Source organism: Mustela nigripes, chromosome 10, assembly GCF_022355385.1.
Source record: "Mustela nigripes isolate SB6536 chromosome 10, MUSNIG.SB6536, whole genome shotgun sequence".
Classification (NCBI taxonomy): domain Eukaryota; kingdom Metazoa; phylum Chordata; class Mammalia; order Carnivora; family Mustelidae; genus Mustela; species Mustela nigripes.
The window spans coordinates 25985101-26000718 of record NC_081566.1 but is presented as its reverse complement, the minus strand read 5'-3'; the positions used below and the strand labels follow the sequence as shown (position 1 = coordinate 26000718).

Below are 15618 nucleotides of genomic sequence, written 5' to 3'. Positions count from 1 at the left end.
CGGGGAGCCTGCTTCCTCCTCTCTCTGCCTGCTTCTCTGCCTACTTGTGATCTCTGTCTGTCCAATGAATAAATAAAATATTAAAAAAAAGAGAGAAATATTTATTGAAGTAAAATGCATTGAAACAGTGACTGCAATCTTACATCAGAGGTACAATGGGGAAACATGTGACCTTGACACTGAATGTATTTTACCTTTAAAACATTATGACACATAGCAGTTAGGATTTACTAGAGGCATTTGGTCTTGGCTTTAGGAACGTTATCTATTTCTTAGATGGGATTTGTGGACTGACTGGCTTCTCCATTTATGGATCCCCTTCTCATGTAACAGAGCAACTCAGTTCCAGAATACTATCTTCGCCATGACTATTTTTTTAAGGCTATTGGGAAGTCTGGGAGGTTTTATACTTTTCTATTTTAGTGATTGTTTCCTCCATTGTAATGAAATGTGACATAATAAGGGATGACAAAGGTAGGCTTTGTTCTAAGAATAGATGAGACATACTTGTCTCTTATGGCAAATAAAGTAGTCAGTAGCATCATACCTGAATCTCTGAACACTGAATGATTTTAAAAAATTAATAAATCTACAAAGGCTTTGTATTTAATTAACCTTCAAAAACTTCTGCCTGAAATCTCTTTATAACTTAAGGGTTACAGAAATTCAGTGAATTTAGAAGAGTAGGTTTTAAAAAATCAGGGAGATTGTTACACAATTATTCAAATCATCTGAATAGATTTTTTTAAAAAAATTACAGTATGTTGTAAATAAATTTGGTATTTTATTTTTAGGAAAGAAAATTTATGTGAATCTACTTTGGACCCTTGTGTTTGAAATAACAAAAAGAAACTTACGTGTAATAGACTCAGTGTTAAGATGGCTCCATCACATGGATCCTGAAACAAACTGCAACATCACTCGTCCTTGCACATCAATAAACATTCTGTTTCCAGACATAATGGGATTTACTGGTTTGGAAACTACACCTTAATATGAAAGAATGTCACCTATGTTAAACATCTCTTGGAGGTCCCATGACATTTGCTGACGAATTTGCCAAGTCGAGTAGAATGGGATGTTCGCCTCAGGCACCGTATATGCAGGTTTTAAAGTTAGACTGACCTGGTTCTGGTTTCTTTCACTTCGTGTAATCTTTTCAAGGTTCACACATGTTGTAGCATGCTCTAGGAATCCATTCTGTTTTACTGCCTGAATAATATTCCTTTATATGGATTTACTGTATTTTATTTCTCCCATCATCTGTTGGTAGACATTTGGGTTGTTTCCACTTCTCAGCTATAATGAATAGTGCTGTTGTGAACATTAGTGTTCAATTTTTTTTGTGTGTGGACGTCTGTTTTCATTCTTTTATGTATATGCCTATATACACAAAAGTGTATGGAAGTGAAGTGGAGTTGCTGGTGTGGTGCAGTTTCGTATAGTAATATTTTGAGGAACTGCCAAACTGTTTTCCAAAGCAGCTGAACCATTTAACATTCCCACCACCAATATATGAAGTTCCTGCTTTCTCCATATCCTCACCAATACTTGTTATTGTTTGTTGCTTTGGTGATAGCCACCCTGGTGGGTGGGTGTGAAGTGGTATCTCAGTGTGGTTTTCTTTTCTTTTTTAAAAATATTTCATTTATTTATTTGACAGACAGAGATCACAAGTAGGCAGAGAGGCAGGTAGAGAGAGAGAGAGAGAGGAGGAAGCAGGCTCCCCGCTGAGCAGAGAGCCTGACATGGGGCTGGATCCCAGGAACCTGGGATCATGACCTGAGCCAAAGGCAGAGGCTTTAACCCACTGAGCCACTCAGGCGCCCCTCTCAGTGTGGTTTTGATTTGCATTTCTCTAGTAACTAATGATGTTAAACTTATTTTCGTGGACTCTTTGGCCTTTTATATGTTTTCATTGGGGAAATACCTATTCAGATCCATTGTCTATTTTTTAATTGGGTTGTCTTTTAAAAAAAATATTTAATTTATTTATCTGACAGATCACAAGTAGGCAGAGCAGCAGGCAGAAAGAGAGGGGGAAGCAGGCTCCCTGCTTGAGCAGGGAGCCCGATTTAGGGCTCAATCCCCGGACCCTGGGATCATGACCTGAGCTGAAGGCAGAGGCTTTAACCCACTGAGCCACCCAGGGTTTTTTTTTTTTTTTTTTAATTAAGTTGTAAGAGTAGCTGGGCACATGGGTGGCTTAGTAGGTTAAGCACCTGACTGATTGACTTTAGCACAGGTCTTGATCTTAGGATTGAGAGATCAAGCCTCATAACAGGCTTTGCACACGCTGAAAGAGTAGTAATTATTTAAGTAACTACTTAAATATCAACTTTTTCTGAAACACTTATACTTTACACCAAGTGGGGTATTCATAAATTGTTATTTTGATGCTTTCAGGTCTGTCATAAGAGGTATAGGCAGTACACATTTGTTAATATGAAGCTATAACAATTAAATTAGTGTTTTATAATAAATGTGTTTTTTCCTAAATCTTTTATTAAATCTTAACTGTTAATATTCTCAGTCTAACCAACCTTAGGTAACCTAGAATCAAATGGGCTAGATTTTCTATTCGACTTGTATAGGGTCACTTGGCTATCATAGTATCAGTCAGTGCCCCCAAATATTAAATGCTTCTATTTTCTGCTTTAACATTAATTAATGAAACATCCTTATGAAGGCCCATAGTCTTTGATTGACAAGAAAAAGGGATGTGACCCTCACCTTCCTTGAGAGTCAGAAATCACTAGAGTAGGGGCGCCTGGATGGCTCAGTTGGTTAAGTGGCCAATTCTTTTGATTTGGGCTCAGATTATGAGCTCAAGGTTGTGAGATCGAGTTCCATATTGGGCTCCATACTAGGTGTGGAAACTGGTTAAGAGTCTCTCTCTCCATCTTCCTCTGCTCCCCCCTCCCCCCCTTTTTTTTTTTTTTTAAAGATTTTATTTATTTATTTGACAGAGAGATCACAAGTAGGCAGAGAGGCAAGCAGAGAGAGAGAAGGAAGCAGGCTCCCTGCTGAGCAGAGAGCCCGATGCGGGGCTCGATCCCAAGACCCTGAGATCATGACCCGAGCCAAAGGCAGCAGCCCAACCCACTGAGCCACCCAGGCGCCCCTGCTCCCCCCTCCCTTAAAAAAAAAAAAGAAATCACTAGGCTAAAATGCTCATTTACTCCAAATACCCAAAGTTGTTCACTAACTAGCTCTCATAGCAGTATTACAGGTTTATGCCTCTGTTCTCTAGAGGTCATCCAGGTCAGGAATGATTTTTTCTCCCCAAAATAGGGTGATGACAGTAGAGTTGAAGGGACATGAGAAACACACAGGGAAGATTTGGTGAATGATTAGAAAAGGGAAGGAGAAGGTGAGAGAAGAGTAAAGGGTGTTATTTTATGAAATGTGTGGCTGCTGGATCATGGTGCCTTCATTAGAAGAAGGTACTGGAGATGATGGGCTAGGTGTGCGGCACATGCCAAGTTCCTGCTTGGACACGGTCCATTTGAAGTGTTTCAGGGAAATTTATATGGTGGTCTTGATAGATAGTTGTATGCCCGGATTGACCTTGAGAGAAAACTGTCTGCAGTAGCGCTATCGCACGGGAGAGGAGGACAGCACCAGGAAGGAACGAAGAGTGTGGAGAAGAGAGCGCCTACTTCAGAACGCCGAGAGCCCTCAGTATTTGGAAGACAAAGAAAGGGAAGAACCTATAAAGATGACTGATAAAGAACAGCCAAAAATATAGAAAGAAAACAAAATTTCTTGAAAAAAAAAGGAGTTGTTATCTGCACCAAATGATTCAGTGGTCCAATAGCACAAGAACTGGAATATGCCTATTGGATTTTTGGTTTTTTTTTTTTTTTTTTGGTGCTTTTAATGGGAGTGGTTTCAGGGGTATGCTCACATAGCTAGTTAGTTGAAGACCTGAGATTTGAAGCCACGTCTGTCTAAGTTTAGAAGCCACATATGCACTGCCTGGGAGGGAACATTCCATTTCCTCGACTTTCAGATTCAATCAGCAGATGTTATCAGACCTCCAAGAAGTTTCTAACAAAAGTAATATTCTTGTATATTAAGGTGAAAATAGTTTCCAAATCAGTAAATGTCATTATGTCTTGAAACAGATTCTTTATTGATGCGTGAGGATGAGTAATGCTACGATTTATTTCAGGATCCATGTCACGGAGCCATCTTAACACTGAGTCTATTACACAGGAATTTCATTTTCTTATTTCCATCACAAGGACCCGGAGCAGATTCAGATAATAATCTATTGCAGCCGGGAAAAGGATGCAGAGTGCTGGAGGAGCCTACTGCCGGGGAGATGCTCTTTGGGCAGAGACATGAACGCAGTGAGGAACAAAGCCGTGGGCACATTCAGTGTGAGGGTTTTCTGGCAGAAGGAATTCAAGTGCAAAGACTCGAAAGTGGAAAAGGATTTATCAAGCGGAAGGCGAAGCAAAAAGACTTAGAGACATAAGGCTTAATTCTGCAGTGGAACCCTTCAAAAGCCTCAAAGGAGGAAGTTTCTAGCCTGTCTTTTTTCAATATTAAAAAAATCTATTTTGAAAAAGAAATCTTACATAGAAAAGGTTCAAGTACAGTACAGCAGTTTTTTCCTTTGGAACATTTGGGAGTAAGAAAGTTGTTGATGTGGTCCCCCACTTTTTTAATGTGTATTTTCCTCAAAAATTGGTCTCAGGGACAACATTTTGAGAAAATGTGAGATTTTCTCAAGAGTTTTATTACTGAGGGTGCCTGAGTGGCTCAGTCATTAAGTGTCTGCCTTCAGCTCAGGTTATGATCCCAGGGTCCTGGGATCGAGCCCCATATGGGCTCCCTGCTTGGCGAGCCTGTTTCTCTTTCTCCCTCTGCCTGCTGTTCTCCCTTTTGTGCTCTCTTTCTGTCAAATAAATAAATCAAATCTTTAAACAAAGTTTTATAACTGTGTTCATTAAATGTATCTAAGAAGAATATTTATTGAACTTAGACTATATAAGAAATAATATATCAATATTTATCAAAAGTGGGTATGTTACACTGTTTTATTAATAATACTTAATAATACTAGTCGAATACATGAACAAATGAAGTACTTTTATTTCCTCAGATTTTATAACATAATGTTTTTAGCTCAGGCAGTTTAATCTGAATGCAATATCCCAGATGTCCTAATTGTAGTATCACATAATTCAGCATTATTATTACTTTTTAATTACTTTTATAAAGAAATAAATGTCAGAATGATGGCGTATTACCTTAGTGGATTCTAATCATAAGATATTTATTGTTTTACATTTTTATTAGTTTTTTACAGTCACTAGCATGAGTAAGGGACTAAATGCTAGAACACTGCAGTGCTGAAGCTTCAAGTGTGTAGATTTGTTAAAAATAAGAAGCTTAACTGTAATTTTCACTAGCAACTCATGTGCTATTTAATAATGGTGTTGTTTGAGGTTATGGTTACATGTTCTGCTTATCTTCAAGTGTCTTTATATTGGTTCTAGATGATTATATATGTTTATAACATTTACTTTCCATTTGGAGGATTAATTTAATTTTTGATTTTGTATTTTCCTTTACAAAAGTAAATCAATATTAGTGAAATATTTGTAGATCTTATATATAAAATAGGTTGTTCATTTATTTATTTAAAAAGATTTTATTTATTTGTCAGAGAGAGAGAGCACAAGGGGAGCTACAGGCGTTAGGAGAAGTAGACTCACCCTCTGAGCAAGGGTCCTGATGTGGGACTCAATCTCAGGACCTTGAAATTACAGCCTGAGCCAAAGGCAGACTACTTAACTGAATGATCCACCCAGGCGTTTCTACAAAACAAGATTTTTAGCTAAGGCTCTGTGTTTGTTCAGTTGATTTCCTCAGAACTGAATAGGTGAGAAATGCTGTATTTTATGTGATCATTCCATTGACTGTACCATCCGACTATATCTCATAAAGTCGGCAATCCCTTTCATTTATAATCTTGGATACTACCATGGACATTTGGGTATTGTTATTTTCAGTGTGAACTATAATGATGGCTGTGGCATTTCCTGTTGCTGAAATAGTTGAACTTAATTATTTAATAATATCCATAATCTTGGGGCACCTGGGTGGCTCAGTGGGTTAAAGCCTCTGCCTTCGGCTCAGGTCTTGATCCCAGGGTCAAGGGCCCCACATCGAGGGCTCTCTGCTCAGCGGGAAGCCTGCTTCTCTTCCTCTCTCTCTGCCTACTTGTGATCTCTGTCTGTCAAGTAAATAAATAAAATCTTAAAAAAAATAATATCCATAATTTTGAGTCTGCATTAGGCTTCAAGCATTGGTTTTTAAGTCATGATCCCCTAAAACTGGCTCCTTGAGGTAATTTCTGAAATTTTGATTGTTTCTCTCACGTTGATGCTAACGCATGGTAGGATTCACCAATCCAAGCAGGTCTAAGTACCTCATCTAGGCGTACCTGATTCAAGCAGGGTGCCTGTCTTCTAAAAACTGTGTGTCATTAGCACGTATGGTAATGCATGAGAAGAAAGAGCAATAGACAGGTAGGAAGTGATGATGCTAGTAAACAAAGCCACAAAGAACACGACTAATTAGCAATGGAGCTTGAATCTCTTCTCACTGATTATGGCTCCTCCCATTGTCTGAAGGCGTTTTTGTGCTGGTCATGGATATAGTCCATTAATTTTTTTTTTTAAAGATTCATTCATTCATTCATTCATTCATTTATTCATAGAGCAAGCAGGGAGGGAGGGGCAGAGGCAGAGGGAGAGAGAGAGAGGATCTCTAGCAGACTCCTGGCTGAGCAAGGAGCCCGACTTGGGGTTTGATCCCATGACCCCTGAGATCATGACCTGAACCAAAATCCAGATTGGGACCCTCAACTGACTGAGCCACCTGGCCGCTCCTGTCGTCCATTAAGCTTAAGAAATGAGTAACTTTGAAGGAGTTGTGATGTTCCTAAAAACACCCCCAGTCCTTCATGATGTTGTGATGTTAGTTCAGTGGTGCCTTGTTGACATAACTAATATTTTTCACTTCCTTCCTTGAGTCCCTCTTTGTAGCTGATATGCCAAGGAGGGTATATCCAACTCCCCCTTGAATGTAACTGAGGAAAATTCACACTGCAGTGTTTGTCACATTTCTTAGGAATTTGATTTGTTCATAACAAACGCGCAGTTTTTTTCTGGATGGCTTTTAGTGGCTTCCTATTTAGGTTGTCGTCGAATATCTCCCTTTAGTGATCATGCACGTGTTATACCTGTCGTGGCAACAGCTGCCTATACTGATCAAACTCGTCCATTGCCCCTTTGAAGTTTGCAGCAACACAACACCCTGGATTGGGATCATTTTCCTCCTCCTTGTGCGGTGCTTCTTGAATGTTCTGTGACTTTAAGATATCTTTCACTAGAGTTTGTAGACCTGGTTTGTACCCCTTAGGCAGACAGTATAGTGGTTAATAGTGTTAATAGTGTGGATCTTGGAGCCGTTAATCCCTGACTTTGAATCCTGGCTTCACTGCTTAGCCCCTCACTGTTTGTGTGATTTGGGGCAAGTAGCCTATTCTCTGGGTGTCTGTTTCTTCATGTGCATGATGTTTAATTAAAAACAGTAATAGTAGCTTATCACCCACGACCTTCCGTGAGGTTCCTTTTTTCTTTCTTTAAAATATTTTATTCATGTATTTGAGAGAGAGAGAGAGCATGAGCAGGGGAAGCAGCAGAGGGAGAGGGGGAAGCAGGCTCCACCCTGAGCAGGGAGCCCACAAGGCTGGATCCCAGGAGCCTGGGATCATGACCTGTGCTGAAGGCAGATGCTCAACTGACTAAGCCATGCATTTATTCCTGCTGTGAGTTTTCTATGGCTGATGTGTTAAAGGACGTTAAGCAGTTCTTGGCACATAATAGGTATTAAACAAATACTGAGTAATAAGCTCTAAATATTATTAAGTAAATCAGTATTAGTGTTACTTCTGTTACATGCACTGGTACTGAAAAAAATACTTTCTAGCTCTTTGCACCTGCCGTTGGGATTGAGGCTGCATGATTAACCTTTCCTTACATGCTTCCTCTTGTTTCTGATTTATGCTCCAATTTGTGTAGGGTGTTTTATATCATGTTTAAAGATGATCTTGTGAGCAAGCCACAACTCACGTTTGACTCTCACGAGCATCCGTGGGCTGGGCGAGTGTCCGCGAACATGCATCTCTCTATTTGGACCTGTGGGATGACTCTTGCGCTGTTTTCTAATGTCGGCAAGCCTACCTGGAGGTAGAGGTTGGTGCACTTCCTAACAGTTTTCTGTGTAACCTTCCCACACATCAGGTTTCTAATTTTAAGGGCTCAAAGAAGGGTGAATATTTTAAATTTCAAAGAGTTTGCAAGTAGCAAATATGAGTTTATTTTTTATTTTTTTTAATTTTTATTTATTTATTTATTTATTTATTTATTTTAAAGATTTTATTTATTTATTTGACAGAGAGAGATCACAAGTAGGCAGAGAGGCAGAGAGGAGGAAGCAGACTCCCTGCTGAGCAGAGAGCCCGATGCGGGACTCGATCCCAGGACCCTGAGATCATAACCTGAGCCAAAGGCAGCGGCTTAACCCACTGAGCCACCCAGGCACCCTATTTTTATTTTTTTAATATTTTATTTATTTATTTGACAGAGAGAGATCGCAAGTAGGCTGAGAGGCAGGCAGAGAGAGAGAAGGAGGCAGGCTCCCCGATGAGCAGAGAGCCTGATGCGGGGCTCGATCCCAGGATCCTGAGATCATGACCTGAGCTGAAGGCAGAGGCCCAACCCACTGAGCCACCCAGGTGTCCCGAGTTGTTTTTTCTTTTTTAAGATTTTATTAATTTATTTTTGCAAGATAGGGCGTGGGGGGCAAGCTAACATAAGCTCACTAACAAGGAGGGGGTAGAGAGGCAGAGGGAGAAACAGACTCCCAGCTGAGCATGTAGCCCAACAAGGGACTTGATCCCAGGACCCTGGGATCCATGACCTGAGCTGAAGGCAGATGTTTAACTGACTGAACCACGCAGGTACCCAAATATGAATTAATTTATTATCATCACAAAACATCTAAACTTTGGGGCGTGTGGGTGGCTCAGTTGATTAAGCACCCAACTCAGTTTCAGCTCAGGTCATGATCTCCAGGTTATGGGATTAAGCTCCACATAGGGCTCTGCTTCAGATTCTGTCTCCTTCTCCCTCCCTATGCTCATGTTCTTTCTCAAATAAATAAGTAAAAAAAAAAAAAAAACCTAAAAAAAAAATTTAAAGAAAAAACCAAAAAACCTTGATCTAAACTTTGTGCTAGGTAAGTGGACCGTATTCATGAAATGGACTAGGTCTGTTTCTGAAAACAATAGTTCCCAGTCTGTTAGGAGACACAGCAAATTTTGGTATGTTTTGTGTCAAGAAATACTATTGCCCAGTATTTATTTCAAAAATTTAAAGGTAAGATCATATTAATTTAGTTTTAAGAATTTTATTCACAACCTAGGTATGAAAAAAATCAACCTTGGAAATCACTGGTCAGTTTGTAGCCCCCCATTCACACTGGTCAAAGAAACAAAATAAAGGCGCCAGCTGTACTATCCTCCAACGATTTCATTCACTTCTAGATCTAGCAAGAGATATTAAAGAGCAAGTTGAACTAAAAAGGACATACTTCTGTGTTACAAGGCCAAGAGTAAGCATAAGAGTAATACAGAGAAAAAAGGCACGAGATTAAACACTGTTATTTTTTATGGTCAGAGGACTCACTGTCATCACATGTCATGAAAATTCTTATTAAAGTGTATTAGAGGGGCACCTGGGTGGCTCAGTGGGTTAAAGCCTCTGCCTTCGGCTCAGGTCATGATCCCAGGGTCCTGGGATCGAGCCCCGCATCGGGCTCTTTGCTCAGCAGGGAGCCTGCTTCCTCCCCTCTCTCTCTGCCTGCCTCTCTGCCTACTTGTAATCTCTGTCTGTCAAATAAAATAAATAAAATCTTTAAAAAAAAATAAAGTGCATTGGAAAGAACTTAAACTACTGAATTGGCTGGTCGAGACTGAGTGTGTGCAGGAGAGGAACAAGAAAGTGGAATTTGGCTTGATGAGGATGTCACTGGCTTTGTACTAAGTAACCCCTATCAGCTCAAGGGATGAACAAAAGCACCTCTCCTTCTGCCTTCATAAATCTCTAACCTACTCATGTCAGATTCCCCAACTAGGGCAGCAGAGAGGTCACCCTGACATAAGCCCAGGGACAGGAGGCTCTTTCAGATTTATGTAGGTTTGAGTAGGTTCTGTTTTATCTTTTTTCCATCTCTTTTCCCCAGCTCCTATCAGAATGCCACAGGGAGGCCTGGCTGTGTCCCAGGAGCCAGACAAGGGACAACTGAGCTTAACATGACAAAATTAAGTCCAAGTTTATTAACTAATTGTGGCAATTGGCATCAGAGTTTGCCGTTCTGGCTGTTTCTATGTGGATCGAACACCAGTAATTGATACATTTCTCTTGCCATTCCATAGCACTAATCCTATGATAGGTCTACTCTTCTGGTTAATTTCTAGCTAAGGTGAAATCACGTTTAGAACTTGCATGGCACCTCATGCAATAGCACTGTTCATTCATGTAATAAATTCTGAGTGATACTGTGCGCGTGTGTGTGTCCGTGTGTGCTCATGCATGCAGGTATGTGTGCACGCTTGTGTTGTCTGTGTATGTGACAAAAAATTTTTGAAGGCTGATCCCATAACTTTTTTCCACTCCATGGAGAGGGCTGAAGTGTGTGCACTGGCAACTCTCACATGGGCCTCGAGGCTATAAATTTTCAGTTGGACGATGAAGATGTATAGAAGGAGAATATCAGCCTTCATGGAGGAAGCCATATGCCAGTGCACAAATGCACAGTGAAGTTTGGATGTTTATGGGAATGATTTCACTCATTTATTCATTCATTCCCTTAATATTTTTTAAAAATATTTTATTTATTTATTTGAGAGAGAGCCACACAGCAAGAGAGGAAATACAAACAGGGGGAGTGGGAGAGGGAGGGGCAGGCTCTTTGCTGAGCAGGGAGCCCCATGCAGTCCTGGGATCATGACCAGAGCTGAAGGCAGATGCTTAACTGACTAAGCCACTCAGGTCCTCCTCATTCCTTTAATATTTATAGAGTACTCCCTTTGTGACAAATACTGTCCTAGACTCTGGGGATACAGTGCAAAACAAGGAAAAATCTTTGCTCTCATGAGGTTTTCATTCTAAGAGGCAAAGGGATAGACAGTAAAAGAATGGGAAACATTTGATAGCATGGTCAAGGAGGAATTTGGTTTGACTCAGGAGTAGAGTCTATGATAGGACTGGGGAATAAAGAACTGGAAAAGTCACATATCGGGGATACCATGAAACACCTTGAATGTCAGGCCTGCTAAGCTCTTTTGGAGCATTTCTAGGAAACACTAAGTATTTTTTTTAAAAATTATTTATTTATTTATTTATTTATTTATTTATTTTTAAAAGATTTTATTTATTTATTTGACAGAGAGAAACCACAAGTAGATGGAGAGGCAGGCAGAGAGAGAGAAGGAAGCAGAGAGCCCGACGCGGGACTTGATCCCAGGACCCTGAGATCACGACCCGAGCCGAAGGCAGCGGCTTAACCCACTGAGCCACCCAGGTGCCCAAACACTAAGTACTTTAATTTTCAAAGAAATGAGTACTGGTACTCACTTTCCCGACCAAGGGTCTTTTCTAGAACCATGTATGGAAGCACACTTGAACTCATGCTTGACAGCTAAGTGGAAATGGTCATTCTATATTTAGACACTGTTGCATCTTGAGTCATCATTTAACTTTATTTAATTTCTAAATGTCCAAGAGGCTAATTTTGACAGGAGGTCTTTAAGAATTGCTTATAAAGTACTTTCAAATCACATTTAACTATTATTTTTCCTGTTTTACTAATGTATCTCACTGAAGTCTGTCCACAAAGGAAACTACAAGATTCATCCACTTTTTAGTTGTTTTTGTCAAAATGACTAAATACAGTTTAAAAAAAATGTGTCATTTCTTTACTTCTATATTAAAAAAAAGTCAAAATACATTTATCTCAAGTATTCTCAGCTATATAATATTTCATTAAATGCAAATTCAGAATATTTTGTCTCACAGAATTTTTATGGACAGCTTTTTTAAGTATTGTAATTTTTTTTAAAAGATTTTATTTATTTGACAGAGAGAGATCACAAGTAGGCAGAGAGGCAGGCAGAGAGAGAGAGGAGGAAGCAGGCTCCCTGCTGAGCAGAGAGCCCGATGCGGGACTCGATCCCAGGACCCTGAGATCATGACCTGAGCCGAAGGCAGTGGCCCAACCCACTGAGCCACCCAGGCGCCCTTAAATATTGTAATTTTAATTTTATTTTTTTTCAGTGTTCCAAGATTCATTGTTTATGCACCACAACCAGTGCTCCAAGCAATATGTACCCTCCAAAATACCCACCACTAGGCTCACCCCACGCCTCACCCCCTCCCCTCCCCAATTCTCAGTTTGTTTCTCAGAATCCACAGTCTCTCATGGTTTGTCTCCCCCTTTAATTCCCCCTAACTCACTTCTCTCCATCTCCCAATGTCCTCTATGTTATTCCTTATGCTCCACAAGTGAGTGAAACCATATGATAATTGACTCTATTTGCTTGATTTATTTCACTCAGCATAATCTCTTCCAGTTCCATTATGTTGATATAAAAATTAGATATTCTAATTTCTGATGGAGGCATAATACTCCACAGTATATATGGACCATATCTTCTTTATCCATTCGTCTATTGAAGGGCATCTTGCCTCTTTCCACAGTTTGGTGACTGTGGCCATTGGCAGTATAAACATTGGGGTACAGATGGCCCTTCTTTTCAATACATCTGTATCTTTGGGGTTTAATACCCAGTAGTACAATTACAAGGCCATTGAGTAGCTCTATTTTTAATTTCTTTTTTTTTTAAGATTTTATTTATTTATTTGACAGAGATCACAAGTAGGCAGAGAGAGAGGAGGAAGTAGGCTTCTTGCTGAGCGGAGAGCCTGATGTGGGGCTCAATCCCAGGACCCTGGGATCATGATCTGAGCTGAAGGCAGAGGCTTTAACCCACTGAGATGCAAAGGTGCCCCTCTATTTTTAATTTCTTAAGGAATCTCCACACTGTTTTCCAGAGTAGTTGCAACAACTTGCGTTTCCACCAACAGTGCAAGAGGGTTCCCCTTTCTTCACATCTTCTCCAACACTTTTTGTTTACTGTCTTGTTGACTCTGGCCATTCTAACTGGTTTAAGGTGGTATCTCAATGTGGTTTTGATTTGAATCTCCCTGATGGCTAATGATGATGAATATTTTTCATGTGTCTGTTAGCCATTTGTATGTCTTCTTTGGAGAAGTGTCTTTTGCCCATTTTTTTTGACATGATTATCTGTTTTGTGTGTGTTGAGTTTGAGGAGTTCTTTTTTTAAAAAAATTTTTGTTTTTTATTAACATATAATGTATTATTAGCCCCAGGGGTAAAGGTCTGTGAATCACCAGGTTTACACACTTCACAGCACTCACCATAGCATATACCCTCCCCAATGTCCACAGCCCCGCCACCCCTCTTCCCTACCCCTCTCCCCCTGGCAACCCTCAGTTTGTTTTGTGAGATCAAGAGTCTCTTATGGTTTGGAGTTTGAGGAGTTCTTTATAGATCTTGGATATCAGCCCTTTGTCTGTAGTGTCATTTGCGAATATCTTCTCCCATTCCGTGGGTTGCCTCTTTGTTTTGTTGACTGTTTTCTTTGCTGTATAGAGTTTTGATCTTGATGAAGTCCCAAAAGTTCATTTTTGCTTTTGTTTCCTTTGCCTTTGGAGACCTATCTTGAAAGAAGTTGCTGTGGCCGATGTCAAAAAGGTTACTGCCTATGTTTTCCTCTAGGATTTGATAGATTCCTGCCCCAGGTTGAGGTCTTTTATCCATTTTGAGTTTATCATTGTGTATGGTGTAAGAGAATGGTCGAGTTTCATTCTTCTGTACATAGCTTATAGACAGTTTTAAGGCATGTGAGCTGCAGTGGAAATTCTTGTTTTGTTAAGATTTTTTATTTTTTTTAGAAAGTGAGAGCAGGGGAAGGGACAGACAGTGAGAGAAAATCTCAAGCAGGCTTCCTGCTGAGTGTGGAGCTCAACACTGGGCTCAATCCCATGACCCTGATATTATGACCTGAGCCGAAATCAAGAATCAGATGCTTAACTCACTGAGGCACTCAGAAACTCTTGTTATCTTAATCAGTGATTTTTTTTCCTTGATACAAAAAGTATTCTTTGAACAATACTAGCTTTTCTGTAGCTCTAAGCATCTGTATTTATCCTAGAAGATCTTACAGTTTGGAAGTCTTATAAGATAGCTATCTGGAGTATGTCTTATGAGAAGAAAAGAGTTTGCATAAACTAAACTGACAGCAAAAAATGGGCAATACTGAACTTATTTGCTGACCGTGGTAGGAGGGACAGGCCTGAGTATGGAGTGGTGGGGCTGGATTGTGGATGATATTACAGATTAGAAAAAAGAGAAAAACATGAAAACAAAGCAAATGAAGTAGAAATGGTTTTTTTTTTTTTCAGTGTTTGATAAGGACACACTGTCCCATGAAATCAAGTTATAGCACCACACTTGTCAATTTTGACAGTTTTATAGAAACGGCAATTATAAAACTGGACATTAAATATAAGAAGGAAAAAAGTTGTCATTGCCTTTTTTTTTTTTTAAGGATTTTATTTATTTATTTGAGAGAGAGAATGCAAGAGGGAGAGAGAATCTGAAACAGACTCTGTACTGAGCATGGAGCCTGATGCAGGGCTCAGTCTCATGATTGCGAGATCACGACCTGAGCCGAGACCAAGATTTGGGTGCTTAACCGACTGAGCCACCCAGGTGCTCCAGTTTTTAAATTTAAATGTGCCTCAGCATACTTTTTTTTTTTTTAAAGATTTTATTTATTTATTTGACAGAGATCACAAGTAGGCAGAGAGGCAGACACACACAGAGAGAGAGAGAGAGAGAGAGAGAGAGAGAAGGAAGCAGGCTCCCTGCAGAGCAGAGAGCCCAATGCGGGGCTCGATCCCAGGACCCTGGGATTATGATCTGAGCGGAAGGCAGAGGCTTTAACCCACTGAGCCACCCAGGCACCCCGGTGCTCCAGTTTTTATGAAATTACAGAGGGTACTCTTTAAAAAGCAATAGACAAGGTTGAATATAAAGTTATAAGTATAGGTTGAGTGTAGCCTCCAAATTATTGTGCTGTTTTTATGTGTTTTAATTTCATTAAGTGTATGGAATAATTTTTCAAAAAATTTGAGACTGGGGGGTGGATGATGGGAGATGCTGCACAGTGGAGTTTACAGCAACCAGGTCTGAGGGACTAGTTGCTGGGCAAGCTGTCAAGAGTCCAATAAGGAGAGAATCGTCTGTGTTAGTGGGGCTGCCATGACAAAATAGTGTAGGTTGGATGGCTTAAACAGCAGAAATGTATTTTCTCAGAGTTCGGGAAGCTAAAGGTCTGAGATTAAGGTTCTAGCTTGTTTGGTTTCTGGTGAGAGCTCTCTTTTT

General features: G+C 40.0%; 1 pseudogene; it reads right to left on the bottom strand.

The window, feature by feature from the left end:
• Nucleotides 1-7258: 7258 nt before the first annotated feature.
• Nucleotides 7259-15618, bottom strand: part of LOC132025973 (small ribosomal subunit protein eS4-like) — a 10299-nt pseudogene continuing 1939 nt past the window's right edge.